At 42.5% G+C, this 17,766-nt stretch overlaps 1 protein-coding gene across 3 annotated transcripts in view; it reads left to right on the top strand.

The window, feature by feature from the left end:
• TECRL (trans-2,3-enoyl-CoA reductase like) overlaps window positions 1–8,776 on the top strand; it is a 74,842-nt gene extending 66,066 nt beyond the window's left edge. For 2 of the 3 annotated variants that reach the window (XR_010831250.1, XR_010831247.1), the window contains exon 14: window positions 6,840–8,776. The gene's annotated coding sequence lies outside the window, so the exon portion shown is untranslated. The remainder of the gene's footprint in view (window positions 1–6,839) is intronic. The other variant, XR_010831248.1, reaches the window with a different exon arrangement.
• Window positions 8,777–17,766: the final 8,990 nt, after the last annotated feature.

Raw genomic sequence — 17,766 nt, forward strand, 5'->3', positions numbered from 1 at the left:
ACAGCTAATGCAGTTTGTCATCCTTGAAGAAGCTACCGATGTTAGTTTCTCATCCCTCAAGCAACTTGTGGTACGTGCCAGCCGGTGGTTTGCCGACTGGCTCTCAGTGGCACAGGGCTGCCCAGACCGACAAAAACAAGCACAGCAGCCACTGCCTGCAAACGCTTTGAAAAATGATTTTTATTTACGGGCACGCAGTTTGTGTAAGGGCACTAAATCTAGGCACGTGCAACAGGAGGCAACCTTGCCTACTGCAGTTCTGTAGCCTTGGGACTGCAGATGCATATGTCATCCAAAGGGCATATTTAAAGCAAGCAAAAAAAAAAAAGGAAATGCCTCGTGTAATCACAACGTCGTGTTGCAATTATATGTGAATAATGTGTTATAAAACACGCTGACAAGATCCCCACTTCTCAGCAGCCCTTTGAGCAGTCATTTTTTTTTTCAGATACCATTGAGCAAATAGAAATAAAATCAAATCCTTCAGCATCCACAAACATATGGTTGACACACACAATCAATAGGCAGTTACAAAGAGAGAAAAACTGCAGGAGTTTTCTTATTGGAGATACGGAGGGGGGAGAAACTCCCACCCCCCACTTGGAGCAGAGAAAATAAAATTGATTCATTGGTTACAGTGCAAGGAGATGAGCATCTCCAGCAAGAATTAAGGACACAAACAAGGTCACGACAAAATTTTCAAGCGGCAGCAGGCAGGATTGGCCGAACTGCCTTCCATTTTAACTGCAATTGTCGATAAAATAGGCACATTATGAGGCAGGCTGAAGGATGGTCAAAAGGTTAAGCCTGGCGAGCTGGTAGAGAAAACAGTCAAAACCACCCTCTGACACAATAAACCTCTGCAGACGGGGCTTCTGCTGCTGCTGTCCTGATGGGGAGAAGGGCAGAGAGCTGAGGGCAAGCAGATGTCCTAACACCTTGATCTCAGGCAGTGATTTGCAGTGTCCCAAAAGCAGTCTGTGCACAGGTTCTCACCAGGTCTGGGCTGCTTCTCTGGCACTTTTGGGCAGGCTCAGTCTACTGCTGTCCTTGTTGGAGAAATCCCTGGTTATCTTGCTGAAGGAAAGTCAGCCTCTAAGCTGAAGGAGCAGCCACCAGTCTACTGCAGCCCCAGGTTCAGTCCCTTACCCTGATTCAGAGCAGAGTGATTCAGGCCCCGTGAGCCTCCAGCAGGCAGTGAAACCAACAAAGGTTAGAGGGAGCAAAAATCATGCCTGTTATTTCTACTGCTTACCTAGAGCTGCCAGTGAATTTCCCTGCAAGATTTTCTTTCCATTTCAATTTCTTTCATCGCCAGAGGAGATGCTGCATGCCTTTATGTTGCAGCAAAACACTCTACAGCCGCAAGAAGTGAAAGCCATCTGTTCTTTGAAAGTGTTTCAGATAGGTTTTTTTTTTACTATTTTTTCTAATTAATATAACTAATCTTTCAGCTTGCTTGCATTTCACAGACAGATGAAATACTACGTATTTCAGCGTAAGCTGTGAGAGAAATAGTTCAATCAATCCAAAATGACTGTTTTTTTTTTCCTTCTGATTTTTGATTTACAGAAAGTGTTGAATATTTATGTTTTCACCAGAAACCAAAATTTCCCGATTCCCAGTGGGGACCTCCCTTTCCAAATCTCCCTTTTAAGACCCAGTTGCTCGCAGTGCTTCTTTCCCTCAAACCAAGCATCACTTCATTGCTAATTCCTGTAAATTACGAGTGTGAGGGACAGCATCCCCTTGCTTTCAGAGAGAGAATCAGCTAGGCTGAATCCTGCAAGCTGGAAAATGTAAAGGTTGATTTCCCCAGCAGAGAAAACCTCTGACCACTGTGCACATGGGAGTCTCTGACACAGCTTGAACTGAGAGTGAACCGAGCCTGATGTATCAGACCATGGAAAAGTCAAAGCAGCAGCAGGAGTCAGCATGCTGCCAAGGGGGAAACGTGTAGTTGGAAAGCTCTGACACTCCATTTAACAAATGGAGCATGGGCTAAGAGTACAAAGGAAAGATGACTGTATCATAACCAAGGCTTAACATGCACCCAAATTTTCGCTGTGAGAACGGGCTACCCTTACAGTCAAGGTAGGCAAGAGGCCAGCATCCAAGTTGTTCCATCCATGAGATGTGGAGGAGAAACGGGCGAGGAGCAGGCTGCCTCTCTCCTTACCCCCTAGCTGAAGCAATGAGTTTGCTGCTGGCACGGACGCACTGTTTGGGGACCGGGAAGGAAACTGATGGTGCAGAAGCTCTCTGAGACCAGCTGGCTCCTGAAGATAACCAGGCGGTGCCCTGTGCCTTGCCCATGCTTCCAGCCCCCAGATGTTTCCCCATCTTTGAGCCTGCCTGGCTCAAAGCAGCCTTGGGGCAAGAAGGGAAAAAGTCACCAGAGACTGAGGTGTCCCTACCATGGGCTCTTGGCAAGCCTTCTTGCCCTCGGCGACCTGACATCCTTGAAGCTCTGCCCTGTCCCCCACATCCCTTTGCCCTCGATGGTGCCATAGTGCATTCCTGCAAAACAAAAGCTGTCCACGGTTGCAGATGGCTGTTGTAATCTCCCTGACTGACATAAATAAAATAGATGGATGCGAGCAGACTAATGATCTACTCTAGGAGGCTTGGTTATGATGCACTGAAAAGAACAGCTGGTTGTCAGCAACATATTTACCAGGAATTTAAAAGACAACAACAGCCATATAATCCAGAGGATTTAATGACAGAGTGGAATGAATGCTGAATAAATGCTCCTTTTGATAAACTCACAAACATTTGGGGGATGCAACAGTGATTTATATTCTTATGGGAGAAATAAACAAATTAAGGATTTCACGGCCTTGTGGAGACTGGATTTTGTAAATGTGAATTTCAGTGTACTTTCAGATTAACCTTTTCTCTCTTGGTATTAGAGGGAAACAAAACGTGGAATTTTCAACTTGCAAGAAGCTCCAGATTTTTGGTACACAGTTGGCTTGTTATTCTGCCCTCCCTAAATCAAATTAGAAAAAAATTGTTGCACATTCAAAATGTTCTGTGGAGCAGGATTTCAAGCTTGGTCTATACTGAAACCATCAAATTACCATACCAAAATTTTAACTTTCTGGGTGTCAAAATGTTTGAGTAAAAAGTTGGATTTTCATAGTGTTAAAATGTTTCCTTGCTACACGGTAAAAATCACTGCGATTCCCAGCACGGAGTACAACAGCTGCATTTAAAAATGTCTGTTATCATCTGAACTAATACAAATAGACAGCACTGCTGATGGGTGAAACGAAACTCTTCAAAACAAAGCTCTCTGTCTGAATTCAGTTTTTGACAATCTTCCTACAGAGCTTTCAGACGTTGACGAAAGAGCATTTTCCAAGAAAAATCATTCTGGAAAATGGCTTCGGCCAACTCCGAGGAACATGCTGAATAACTGACGGTACAAAGAGCACAAGGCCCTAGCCATGCTGTCTCTCCAGCATTGGACCTCCTTCACCTTGTCTACCTTATATTTCTGTACTCTCCAAAGACAGGGTGACAGGCAGCATGGCACGGCTGATGTTCAGCCATTTGGACACGGCCTCTCCTGGCTGACACAGCAGCAGGGAATGCACCGAGTGGGACTGGTTCTGAGCTCCTTAAGCCCAAGCATGCAGAAGTTGCTCCCTCTGTATGTGCCCTCCAAGTAGCATGAGACCGGGGTGAGGTACTTTGCCAAGTCAGCAGCTCGGGGTGTTGCGTTGTGAATCACGGTTCAGCAGAGAAGAGGGCTCAGAAGTGAGAGATCTCTCTCCTGTCCCATCTTGTGGGTGCTGGCAGGATTTAAAGGATATCCCACTTGGATCCCCTAACTACAATACAACAAGTGAGACATTGCTGAGCTTCCGGGAGCACTCTCAGACATGACCAACAGGCAGAGGATCCTGCTGGTTACTGGCACCACCTTTTTCCTACTTCTTACCCCAAGCAGGAGTTGCAGCCTTCTGCTGATGTTCCTCCTGAAATGCAGCTCTGTTCATCCTGCCTCACTGCATGGTACAAGCCATCAGCTGTGAACACACTGGTGTTATTACTGTGCTGTCAATGCTATCATTGTGCTGGTGCTAGTTACTCTGTACTGAGGCTAACTCCTTCCAGAGATGCTATTAATCTGCCTGACGTGAGTCTTCAGAGGTTTCTGGGCACTACCCTGAGCCAAATCACAGGCACACGCTCATCAAGCCCTGCACAAACCGATGGGCCAAGACTTCTGCAGCCCTCAGTACCTGACATTCAAAACTGAGAGGACTATTAAAACTGTTCCACTGCCCATGGTGTTCAGCTGTGCGAAAAGGCCGTTATTTTAGCATTGGCAAAAAGTTCAGGAAATCAGCAGAGGAATATTGCTGCAAGTTCGCCGGGGTGCCTACTGCTCTTTCTGTTGGCTGTTGGAAGCAGCAGCGATCCGTATTTCCTACCAGATATTTCCCCAGCCAGTTCACAGCCTCCCCGTGTTTCCCATACTTTCCTTGCTCCTCATTAGTTGTTGCATTAACACCTAAAGCAAAGGTCGAGACATCACTGTGCTAGATGCTGTATGCAAAAGCAAAAAGGAAAAAAATCCCTACTCCCATCTGAGCATGAAGGGATGCAAGGGCAATAAGTCTTGAGTTATGGAGGATGATGTGACAAGGAAAAATCCTTCTAGATTTTCATTAGCGAACTCATTTGAGATAAACTGGACGAACTATAATTTCTTGGAGGGGAAACGAACTTCACACTGTTAAGCCTGTGCTGCCGAAAGCAAAAGATAAGCGTGACCTCTGCTTTTAATGTATTTGTCTTTCCATATCCACTCATAGACAGTCAACCCAGCCTATTAGCACCATTGGTCTAACACTAAAAGTCAATTTGATTTAACTGCAGTTGCTGGCACTGCAAACTGCCTGGCTATCACTCAGCTAGAAAAGAGACATTAGCTCAGGTGCTGCCTAAGATCTAACTGCTCTCTTGCCATTATAAGGTGCCTGGGATCCTGCTTTAATTCAATCCAGGGTTGTCAAAAGCATATGGGATCAAATGAAAATGCCAAATTTAAAATACAAATAACCATTGAAGGTAGATTTTTAACTGCTAACACTGTATCATTAAGCCAAAGTTGATGCCTTTTACAGCAACATTAAAGCAAGTGTTATTAAAAGAAAATGAGGCATTTATCAATAAACATTTTTAGTGTTATTGAAAGTCTCAGAATTAACACTCTTGCAATATTTTGACTAAAACAAGCTCTTTCAAAAGCTCTTTCTAGCACATTAACATCTCGTTAAACTTTGAGGATGTTTCAGATCTTCCTTCACTAGTAAAGGAACAAATTAAATTCCAATAAGAATGATACAAAACTATAAGTGCATGCATTTGCTGTTGCTTACATGCTTCGAAATAAAAACAGTCAGAATAGAAAGATCAGCCTTTTTGCCAGAAAGTATAGAAATTAACTTTCATGGTCCCAAAAGGAAATATGAGCTAAATTCTGCTATCCCCAGCCATTACTGAAGAATTTTGGATGATATTAATTACCCATTACCTTTTATGGGGCTTCAGTGAGAATGCACCCGCTGAGAATTACAGGACTGTCTCCAGCATTGTAAGGTTAGAACAAGCTGCTAGTGAGTATCACAGACAGGCATACATTTATTGCGAGAGCATTTTTAAATATTTGATTGCAGGACAAAACTTTCTGAGAACTGACCTGCGTTGTCTGAAGAGCCCTTAAAAATGTATTCCTCTGTTCTTCTCCAAATACCTATATAGTATCTTGCACGTGCAGATGTCTCAGGGCAGAAATAAGTATGGGAAACTCCATCGACTGCACACCATGCCGAGAAGTACAGAAAATCTAATTTGAATCATGGTATAGAAGTAAGAGGGACCTAGGTCCCTGAATGAATTAGTCTGCTTAGTTAAGATGTATAAAACACATTTTGCTATTTAAGATTTCCCCCTGCATGGACAGACATAAGGATTTTGCTCCCAAATCCTGGTGCCATGGCCCAACCTGTTTGCCTCTTTACTGCCTCTCCTCCGCCTCCCAGCCCAAATCCTTGTGTTTTCCACCCTCTTTAACACAACATATCTGGACAGAACTGCCTCAAAAACCATTACATTTCTGCAGCATGCTGCAAGGGGACTTCCTTACCATGGACAGACAAATAAAAATGTGTGCCTAGCTCTAGCCACTCACTTGAAGTCTACGTGTAGCAAGGCTGCGAGTGCCCTTCCATTTGGCTTGTGTACAGGGCAAGAGGGCCTAAGGTACTACAGTAATAAAGCCAAATGGTCTAAGTTTAAAAGACTCTGATAAAACTTGTGCTCAAACACAGAGTGAGCAAGCTCTATCCTGTCTCTACAAGTGCCACCCCTTTCAGTTGAAGGTCTGGCTTTGATTATGTTCATCAGAGAACTAATTGAGCTTGGTCAGCTTGGTCTTTTGAACCTTTTCTTATGGATTACCTTTTATTAGAGCTAACACAGAGGACATGAGGAAGGCTGGAAAGGACACGGAGATGATAAGCCTAGTATGTGAGAGGAATAACAGTTGTATAACATGTTTGTGAAGACAAAATTGGGTTCTAGAAAGAAATATGATACAGCCATGTACATTTTAATACCCTGTAACCTGCATAGCTTTAGAAATCTTTCTTATGCTGTTTTTCTTTCTCTACTGTTCATTTCTGTAACTGTATTTCTAGCTTTTCTAGGCTGTTTGTGACAAAACAACGAGATTGGAAAGTGACCGCAGGAGGATCTACTTTTGCCACACGGGAACAAGACATTATTGTTAACTAAAGACTCTACATGTCTTTCCACAGAACAAAATGGCCTCAAGAAGAAAACTGGTATCCATAGGATATTAAAAATGTGTCTGTACTGGTATTTACGTGAAGAAAAAAAGACAAAAAGAGCCCAGCAATAATAAAGGCTGTGCAGAGGTAGGATGACTTATTAAAGCTGCTGTTAAAAGGAAACTTGTGTTATTGGATATAGGCTTTGAAATTATGGCACAGGACTAAGTCATACAGAAAAGTAACAAGTTACAGTCCCTGACAATATTCTGCTATTTTTCCTAAAATAATAATGCTAATATGGAGAAGGGGAAAAAAAAGTGCAATTAGAATATTTTATCTTTTAAATTTGTTTTGGAGAGCATACATTCTGTAAATGCCTTAGCTCATATTGAGTAATGATAAACAAGGTAGAAAGCATTTCATGTTTCCTAAAATTTAAAGGAGGTCTTGTATCTTTCTCTTTCCAATGATCATCCTATGCTACAATTGCCTTCCTTTTGGCTGTCTAAACAATAATCTTTTGAAGAAAAAGAACATGCTTGTGAGACACAGAAAGAAAGTATCTTATTTAATGCACAGTAGCCAGAATTCAAAGGCAAAATAAAAGAAATTGAAGGTGCTCCCTGGACATACCATTTTTGCTCACTGGCATGAGAAGAGGGCTACTGGCCAGGAAATACATGGCTAGTGTGAGGCTCAGAGGTAGGTGTTGGGGTATGTACGTTCACTTCTGAAGGCTGATGCAAAATAGGTCGCTTCCGTGAGAGGAGAGCATTAATTCCCGTACAGGACAACTTGGGGAGACCTCAGCTGCAATTCAGGGGACATTTCTTGCCAGCTCCGTGCAAAAAATATAAACCTAGCAGGGCATAGGTGAAGGATGATCAAACGAATAATGAGCTTGTTTCTCGAGAGTGAACTAAGGATGTTTGTGTTATTTAGCTTAGCAAAGCGAAGACCAAGAGAGATCTGATTGGGCTCTATAAATACAGTGGGGTAAGCTTCAGGGAGCCAGAAGAGCAATTTAAACTAAAGAACAATGTTGGCACAAGAACAGATGAACATTAATTGGCATGAATAAATTTTGGCTGGAAAGCTGAGGGTGATTTCTAGCTATTTGAGGAGTGAGTTCCTGGAACAGCCTTCTAGTGGTGGGTAGAAAGAGCAAAAATAAAGAAAACAAACCAAAGCAAAACAAAAAAACAAACAAAAACCAAATATCAGGGAGATATAAGGTAGAGGCTGATGCATGCCTGGCTAGAATGAGACAGCATGGCCATCTGTGATTGCAGCAGACAGAATTCAAGTGATCCTTTCCTGCCCTAGTTTTCCATGATGGCTTCCTTGGTGGGATTATCGTTTGCAAAAAGAACTCTGCTTTGTGGTCTGGGATCTTGCTGACAATTTCAAAGAAGTGTAAATGTTTCCTAGGAGTGCAGAAGCTCGTCCTGAAGATACAAAGCCTCTGGATTTTGGATCAAATCACAGGCTCCCATGCAGTATGAGTATGCACACCACAGTGATAACCTCCCGCAGCCCCATATGAATCATGTACAGTTAAATCTCTGCACAGAACAAGCCACTGGTCCTAAGATGCTAATGCCATCAACAGAAATGCACAGCAGGAGGGACAGCTCTTTATTCTTTAATTAACTCATACATTTCTTCAGCCATATCGTACATCAAGCCTGGCCATAAAAATGGCAATTTTATAGTGTGTAAAAAAGAATGAAATGATTCAGAAAGATTGAAGATCCTTTTATAGCGAATGTATATGCCTGTCGGAGCACAGCAGATTCCAAACAGATACATTACTGTCATCCATAAAACTACTTTGATAACTTATTTACTGTAACTTTGGGTGACATTGTCACAGATTAATGGTTTTGTAATATCCATAGGTCCTTCAGGTCATCACACTGTTCTTGAAGGGATTTTTCTGTCAGATGTGTGATGTTGGTATGTAGTGAGTTGCCATTGCAATTGCTCGATGTCCACTGTTTTGTCTACATATTGTTAGGATGTAAAATGGATGGATGAACGACAGAATAATCTGGGCAATTCAAGGCAAATCTAATCAGAATATTTAATTTCTTGCCTAAACTTTTTACCCCCAAACCCTGCAAGACAAGATATAAATGTAACGTAAATGCAACTAGTTAAAAAAAAAAGGATAAAATTTAAAATTAAGATAGGAATAAGAACTTAAATGCTGTAATCTCCAAAGAGAACCAGCAATCAAAGTCTAATATCCTCATATTGTGCCAGATAATGAAACATTAAGCTGAAGATAATAAGATTTCTTTCCACTGGATAGTCTTCAGCATAGTTAAACTTGCGAATGAACAGCTGAAGTGTTTTACATAAGCAAAAGGTTAGATGTCAAGGATTCTGAGGGGTGAAGGAAAAAAAAAACAGGTCATTTACTACAAGGTAAGTAGAACTCACTTATCACTCATTCACTTTTAAAATTGTGCCGTAATTAAATGCCCTTTAAGACAGACAGCTTCACCATTTTATGCACTGATGGGCACGGAGGATGCAGTGGACATTTTCACCTAGCTGCCCTAAGGGAATGAAGCCTAATTGTGCTGCACGTATGTGTACAGCAATGCCTTCGTCCTCCTCAGTAAATTCAAAGATTTGCACATTTCTGTTAAATATGACAAAAAGGCAGACATCTCAAATGCAGTAAATTTCACAGCACTGGTAAAGCTAAGAGAGATGCATGCTAGCAGAGTATCCCACTGAAGGAACAGATAGGTCACCCAAATCAGCCTCCGAGAAGCTAACACAGCACAAGAAGTCATCGGAGGCCAAGCCAAATTCATTCCACTGCCAATGGAGTTGCCAGCTTTGTAATGTGCTGCTGAGGTGCAGTAACACTGGTAAAATAATCACTGCCCTGTCTATGGTACTGGACTTGGATGGTTATTCACCACAAGGGTTTTTTATCTCTAGAGATGCAAAGAGGGGATGAGTCCACTGTGCCTGCTATGGAGCGTGAAGAAGGAACTGAGCTCTGTGCTCTAGGTAGAAGCACAAAGGAGAAATGAGTATTTCAGCTGGGATGTTACAAAAACCCTACGGGGCTGAGACAAGTGCATCTCAGGGAAACACGGATACCTGCCTCCTTGAACGTTACCTGTAAATCCAAGGCTTAATCATCTCAGTAAAAACTATTAAAATGCAGCAGTGGAGTTGCATACATTGAACTGAAATGTCCCTGCAGTGGGTTTCAGCCTCAGGGTCTGACAGGAGCAGGGCCTTACAGAAGAACGTAACAGAGGACACAGCAGAGCACCCTGGCATCTTCAGGCCATCGTCAGTGCAGAGGCTTGCATGCTACGGGTTACGTCTGAGCCAGTGCATAGAACGGCTATCAAGAGGTTTGTCTTCTGCCAGCCTCTTCCCTGCTCATCCTTTCTGATGAATGTCTGTTCACTTTTAGAAAACCTGAATAGATGTTTTGCCAGTTTTCAAAAATGACTTGAAACAACCCATCACTAATGCTCTAACACCATGCTCCGTACAACAGCAGACTGCCATACAGCAAACGAAAAGAGAACAATCTCCCATGCTATTTTCAAGTTGCATTGAATTGCTAACATAATGCAATAAACAGAGTTTTCCCAAGGAATAGTTTTGAATAGATGGCTTCTTTTACACTGTACTCCCTTAACTATCACAAATATTCACAGCACTTCTCTGCTTCATCCCACATTACAAAATCTCATCAGTATATCTCTCACCTTCACTCCATTTTTTGTATGAACCTTTTTGTAGGCAAATTATGGAGAAGCGAGGGCATGGTCATACATCCGACATCAAGGTCAGGGACACTGAATGGGGCACCAAGATTGCAGGATGGGATTGCCAAGAGAAATAACCTAGTACCACAGACAAATAATATGCTATTCATGTATTAGCATAAAACAGACTTTTTTTTTTTTTTTTTTATCTTCTGCTAAACTTTGGGTGAGGTAGAATCTCACAGAAGTAATATTCCTTAACGCATTTGCAAAATCGCTGTGGAAAATGTGCACAGAGATCGTGAACTGACACTCAGCATTGAACTACCTTTCCAGCAAAGGCAAAGCCAGGCTCTCCTGGGAGCATGTTTGGTCTTTGCAAAACAATGAATATGTTAGGGTTTTTTCTTCTCTTTCTAAAATAAACCACAGTAATGCACAAAGAAGGTGGCAGATGGTTGCTTCCTAATCTGCACATGAAATATCTTTCAATTACAGAATTTGTTGCTTAATGTCTCAAAGTCCGTATTAATTATACACACTAACAGAGGGGCAGTGCTGAAAACGACTGGATCTGGTTGTGAGGCTGAACAGTCTTCAGTGTGGAGTTTAATTGTTTTTCCCCATAAAGCAGGTGAAAAGCTCAGACAAAGAAATTTTGCCAGATGGCAGCTGATAACACAACATCTTGTGCTGTTTTTTCTGCTGCAAACTGCCAGGGGAAAAGCAGTCCACAAAGTCTCCCATGGGTTCGAGGATTTGGGATATTTTTTTACAAGAATAGGGTACAATTCACGCTTGCTTTTGAGGTGACAACACCGTCGATTAAGTACCTTGTGAAACTTCCAGAAAAGCTATAGGTGTTATTTGAATGCCCTATAGGCCTTGTCCTGATCTCCTGCCAGGGTTAAGCACTTAATAGCTTGATATTAATCACTGAACTGCGAGAAAATATATTTGTGATATACACGGAGAGGAATCAGATTAATTACCCACCCACATCCTTGTGAAGCTGCAAGCTTGTAATAGAGAAACCAGCTATTTTTTTGACGCTAAAAGGAAGAAAAATGCCATGGCAACTTCTCTGTGCTATTTAATCACATTTACTGAAATTTTATTAGGTGCTTTTGAAGTAAAATGGCAGGAAATAATCTATAAAAAATAATGTGCTTTTAAATACAAAGACCTTAAATGTGAGTACAAAAAGGAAACCAAATCTCTAATTTAGTGGAACCAGTATGATTAAAAATAATTACATTTGTAAAGTGAACATTTGGAGAAAAAATGATTAATGTGCTTAGTAATAACATCCATCTAATTTGTATAATGAGCATTTTCATTTAAAGCCATGTTTCCATTCAAAATATGAGGAGATTAAAAAGAAATAACTCAGAGTCGTTAGCATCATCTATCCGTATTTACATCAGCATCCTGATTCTGAGCATGGCATGGCTTAATGGCTCTGTTTGCCATTCATTCTTTACAAAAAACCAAAAGCGACAACTTCTAATTAAATTTTTTTAATTTATAAACTCACATACATGCCATGAAACATTAATTGTGGCAAATCAAAAGAAATACTAGACATTTAAATACTGATTGCTCGCCATGTCAGCAAAAACACAAAAGTTAGTCATCTATGTGGATATAAATTAATATTCATTAGAGCTCTATTAACTTTCCCTGATACCAACCTTGCAAAATATTATTTTGCCTGTGTGTGGTTATAACTTTGGATTTTTCACTTTATTTTTCACTCCATGCCAGACTGCCCCTTCTCTCTCTTTCTACAAAGGGCTTTGTCATTATTTTCACTCTAAGTAAGCAGGGGATAATACTGGATAATTAACTACATCCCTCAGGCGATATGATGGTGTGTGCCTGCACCCAAGTCCCATCATGTTGGTGCTCTGCAATAATCTCGCACCAAAGACAACTGTGACTCTGCCTCAAAGCTGGGTAATAAACCTGGTCCCGAAGTCTTCGGCATTTCACTGTCCTTGGCCCTCTTTCAGATTATCAGGTTTCTACAAGCTTTGTGAGCAGCCTGAAAACACCTTACGCTGGCAAGATGCCTGAATTGAAATGGCATTTAAAGATCCACAGCACCTGGGAAGCCCACAGGTGGTTGGGGAAAACGCCACCCAGCTCAGACACTGCAGAGGGACCCGGAGCCTCCTTGCTTTCCTGCTGAAGGCCAAGATGTGCTGCACACAGCACAGGACTCTCGGAGGTACAGCACCCCAGGGAGCTCTCATTCACTGACAGCCACCGTACCCACGCCTCATTTCTCTCCTTGCTGCAGGTAGAGTCAGAAGTGTCTGAAAGAGTTTTCTAGGAAAGAAGTCACTTAAATGCACTGACGTTTGCCCTCGTGAATTCTTAGTGCTTTATTAGTTCCTGTGAGCTGCTTGAGTGAATAACCAATGATAGCCACAAATGCAAACTCCAAATTTACCCAAGTCTGGTGCCAGAGACCAGGCACAGGTCAGCTGCTGCTGTAACTTTTTTATTTGTACCAATTCTCTATAATCCAACTATTCCTACCAAAGTGTATCTGCGTGATCTAGTTCATTGCATTTCAGTTCAAATTCAAGAGAAGTTTCACAGGAAAACCGAACCTGCATTACATTACTTCTCTAATGCAGCAGTTAGTTAGAATAACTCCATTCCCCATGCACTCCCTAAAGGTTTTGTGGCAAAATATGTTTTCCATTCACTGGCTAAAGGGATGGAGGGGAAAAGAAAAAGTTCACTTTCACTACAAACCACTGTACAGCACCAAAAATGAGGAATCTGTTCACAGTTCTCATTTTTCAAGGAGACTACAACAGGAATTAAAAAAAAAAAAAAAAAGAGAGAAAAGGTACTCCCCGCAAACTTCCTCTAGATGTGCCACGTTCTATTTTCTCAATGTTTAATAACACTTTCAAACTTATTAAACGAGACAAGGACATTTGAATTTCTCCTGTGTCTCCAGCCTTGTCTGTGCCAGGGAAGTTTAAGTGGTTTTTATGTTGGCTGACTGAGCTGGTTATAGCTGCCTGCGCTCCTGACGCTGAAAGAGCAAACGCGTACGAGAGAGTTGCAAAAACATAATCTGATAGTTTATGTGTTAGATGCCCAAGGTCAAGGGTGCAAATCCCTTAGTCTAAGTGGTGCATCAATTGAAAATTAATGGGGCCGTTAAATGTTAAGAGGAGCTTTAGTCACGTTATTGTGCTCGGTGCTGGGGCACAGGGGTGAGATGCTGTGGAGGGCAAAGCGGATGATCTAATGCATCCGCCTGGCCTTAAAATTTATGAAAATGAATAACGCCTGAACTTAAACTCTCATTTTGTTGTAAAAGTGCCTTCTCCAGTTTGAATCAAGTTGTGTGGAAAACGTTGCTAAATTTATCTGAAATAAGAAGCCCCAGTGCAATGATTTAACCGTACCTTACTAAGACAAACTCAATAAATCCCTCATGTAAGCAAATGAGTTAAATCTTCCCCTTTAAGAGTTACTTTTGCAGTTGGGGGTCTCTGCAGCAGAGAGCTGCCTGGCTCTGCGACATCCCGTTCGACCAGCTGAGGGCTCTGGCAGACGCACTGGGGACATGCCACTGCCATCCTCCTTCTCAAGGGATGGGGAGAGGTGTCTGGTGATCCTTGCTGCAAGGACGTAACCCTGGGGAGAGGCAGGAGGGGCAGCATATATCTCCAGCCACCACGTGCCCCTGAGACCCTACAGGGTGGCAGGGACACATCCACCACTTGTGACAGCAGAGCTGCTGGGACAAGCACCCTCCCCTGCCAAAAAAGCACTGCTTTTAACGCGGCTTGTTTCTATGATCCTTTTGGTAGCATAACCCAAGAGCTGCTTGCAAGCAGCTCTCCTGCCTCACCTGAGGAGCAGCGTCCTTTAGACACACTGCTAGATATGTGGGGTGCCTGCCACCACAGTACCTGCTAAGGTTTTTTTCTCCTCTTCCCATTATCCTTTCACAAGGAGAAAGAAAAATAAAAAAAAAAAATAAAAAATCCAGCCCCCCAGACCTTAGTTTCTGGACCTGTTTTGCAAGCATTGTTCCCTTTAAGAAAAAAAGGTCGGTGGGGATAGGAAATAAACTGTCATTTCTAAGGCAAGACAACAAAGAAGCTGTCACAACCATTATTCAGCTAATCAGGGATAACGTCGACAACCTCATTCTGTCAGAAAGTATGCACGGCAGTGACCTCTTCCTTTATCAGGAGCAATGGGATACGACAGCACAGCCATTATTTCCGTGTAGATAAGGAGCCAGCCATCCCCTGTTGCTCCCCTGACCAGTGATGCATGCCCATGGCTTTTTCCAGTGCCTCCCATTTCTCACATCTGGCACGCTTTGGTTCTGATATTAATAATTTATACGACTGTCCTGTTGATAATCTACAGGTATCCCTCCTTAATGAGAATTAATGGCTGACGGTGGGGTACGGTGATGATCTGGGGAGCCCCGGCAGCCCTGTTTAGTTAGGAAAAAAGCAATGGTAAGCATGCCTGTCTGGGAACCCCACATGCAAGGGAGCCCGACAGCCCTGCTGTGCAAACTCCACAGCTAATTGGTAGTGGCTTACGGCTTTATTGCTCCAGTTCACAGTCCCTGACCTGCGTTTCCAAAGTGATTAATAGGTGCTTTAAGCCTTTTTAATAAATTTGCAAGGACCGCTCTAATTTTACAGACTTATGATCTGCATAAAGGCAGGCTGAAGATCAATATCAAATAATCTCTGCATTGACCCTGTAATTCCTGCATGAGCACAAGCAGTTGCTTTAGAGAGATGTCATGGGAAGAGATGGATCATCTACCCCAACTTGAGGTTACTCATTCCTTCCCTGTCCAACGTTTCCACTTTATTGATAGACTCTCTCTGGCCAACTTCATTTTCCAGGCAATTATTTTCATGATGCCTTTTTTTGCGGAGATTTTGAGTATCAAAAATCCCAACTACAGTTCCCCTAACTCTGAAGTCTTTCTGTGGTTCCTGTTGGTGAGAAGCTGAGTGGCAAAGCCATCATGTGAAATCAGCAAGGCCCAGAATTTGGGAAAATGAATTCAAAATTAGCATTTTCTTTCTTTTTTTTTTTTTTTTTTAATAGTGGACAGGAAAGCAACTGAAAACCTGAAGGCATGTGCAAAGAATCCCTTCACAATTTTCACACTGAATTTCTTAAAACTGCTCTCATTAAAAATTTTTTCCTGCCAAGTGTTGTTTGCTTATGCCTTCAAACTGTCTGCACTGATGACGAATAACTTTCCTGCAAGGTATTTGCAGGTGTCTTGTCACTGCCACAGACAGCAATTTCATAAAATGTGAGAAAAAGAAATATGGAGAGCCTGGGGAGTGAATTCACCAATTGGGCCTTTATACTCGCTGCAAATGACCGTATAATATCTCAGGAGAAATGCTTTCAGCACACAGGTTTGTAAAGCACCTTTGTGGGCCTATTATAATGATTTGTCACAGGTAGGTTTTTGCAGGCTGGATATTCAAACTACACGAGTTAAGTTAGCTCGCAATAAGCATAGGTGTGTCTCAAAAAAAACAGGTTTCTAGACCATGAATGCTTTCTGTTCTTCTCTGAACCTTTCATAGCTCCCAAACATCCTTGGACACATCATTCATGTAACAGCTTCAGTAACTCTGTATGTGGAAACAACACAAGTTCTCTCAATCTCTGGCTAAACCCTACTTTCAGAAGACAGCTTCTTGCATTTGAACTCAGCAGGTCCCCAGGAACTCACTGACAACTTCTCTTGAGGTGCTCAGCTCCTCTGCTGAGACTCCATTCTCTGAGATACTCAGCGCCACCCAGTGAGTTCCTACTATAACAGGCATTCCTAGGTGCATGGTCTTGTGTTGACTACACTAAAGACTGCATGTAGTTCAAACGAAGCAATGACACCACACAGTCTCACCTGCTTCTTATAACTTCATTATCCTTATTGGTATTTTTCACTCTACAACGGTTATTTTTTTTTTTCTCCCTCCAGCTAAGGCTGGACAGTTTCTTCCAGACCACAGGAACAGATCATGTAGACGACTTGGTCCAAAATAGATTCATCCAAACAGATTCCTGGGAGACCCATCAGTTACATAACCGTTATGTTGCTAACTCCCTGTTTACTAATGCATTTGGGGAACTATCGATAAACACATTTGCAATCGGTTCAATAACAGAGACGTGACATGAATGAGACGGACACCAGCGTTTTTGCAGAAATCTGCAGTTATGCTGATATGAGGTATAATGATGGTCAAGCTCACTGCCAAGGACAGACTCGCTCTTCTTCCCAATGCTTTCACCCCAAACTCCAAAGCTCCCTGAAGTGGGCGAGCCAAGATCACGCTGTGCTAGCTGTGACCAGGCAAGGAACAGCTCAACTCACTGTGTTTTGAACTGCACCCCTGCTCAAATCAACAGCGTGAACAGCAGTGACAACCACGGGACTTCACATGTGTGCCCGCTTCCAAGCCTGCACCCACAGACACAGCTTCCTGGCGTGCTTTTGCCTTCCCCAGGCTTTCTCTTCCCTCCAGTGCCTGCCACACTAGGTTGGGCAGCACAAGCTGTTTGCCTTTGTTTGTGTTTCTAAGAGGCCTTATAGATTGCAGATGCTCACCTCACACATTTGCAGATCAGTCCCAAAAAATCCTGTCCAGAGAAAGGATGAACTGTCAGTCATTTGTGAAACGCACACTGCAGGTTCAGTCTCATCCACCTGCACTCTTGCTGATCTTTATATGAAATGTCTGCTGAACAAGCTACACAAAAAAACTAAGCACTGCTTGAAGGACCATGAAAGAACCAGAAAAAACTAAGTCACTACAGGCAACAAAATCAGTTTCTTTCACATGAATTGTAAAGCCCTGCTCCACTGTGCAGTAACAACAGGTTGCCACTTACTCACACTTCAACACTGAACAGGATCTGAGGATACTTTTTTCACAAGACTAGAGGTAAAAACCAGAATGGCGAATACATGGGCTGTGTGTGTTGCTAGCACAATTTGCTTTGAGTGGCGGCTGAGACAAGTAGTAGGTGTAGTTATGGCAAACACAGCACCTGCTGACCTGAAAATCTGTGAAGAGGTCAAATACCTGGAGAGTGCTTCTTTGGCTGTTGCACCATGGGTGCAACTTCAGTTTGGTCACCTCTTTCTGGAAATTTGGGCT

The sequence above is a fragment of the Anser cygnoides genome, chromosome 4, assembly GCF_040182565.1.
Source record: "Anser cygnoides isolate HZ-2024a breed goose chromosome 4, Taihu_goose_T2T_genome, whole genome shotgun sequence".
In the NCBI taxonomy this organism is placed as follows: Eukaryota; Metazoa; Chordata; class Aves; order Anseriformes; family Anatidae; genus Anser; species Anser cygnoides.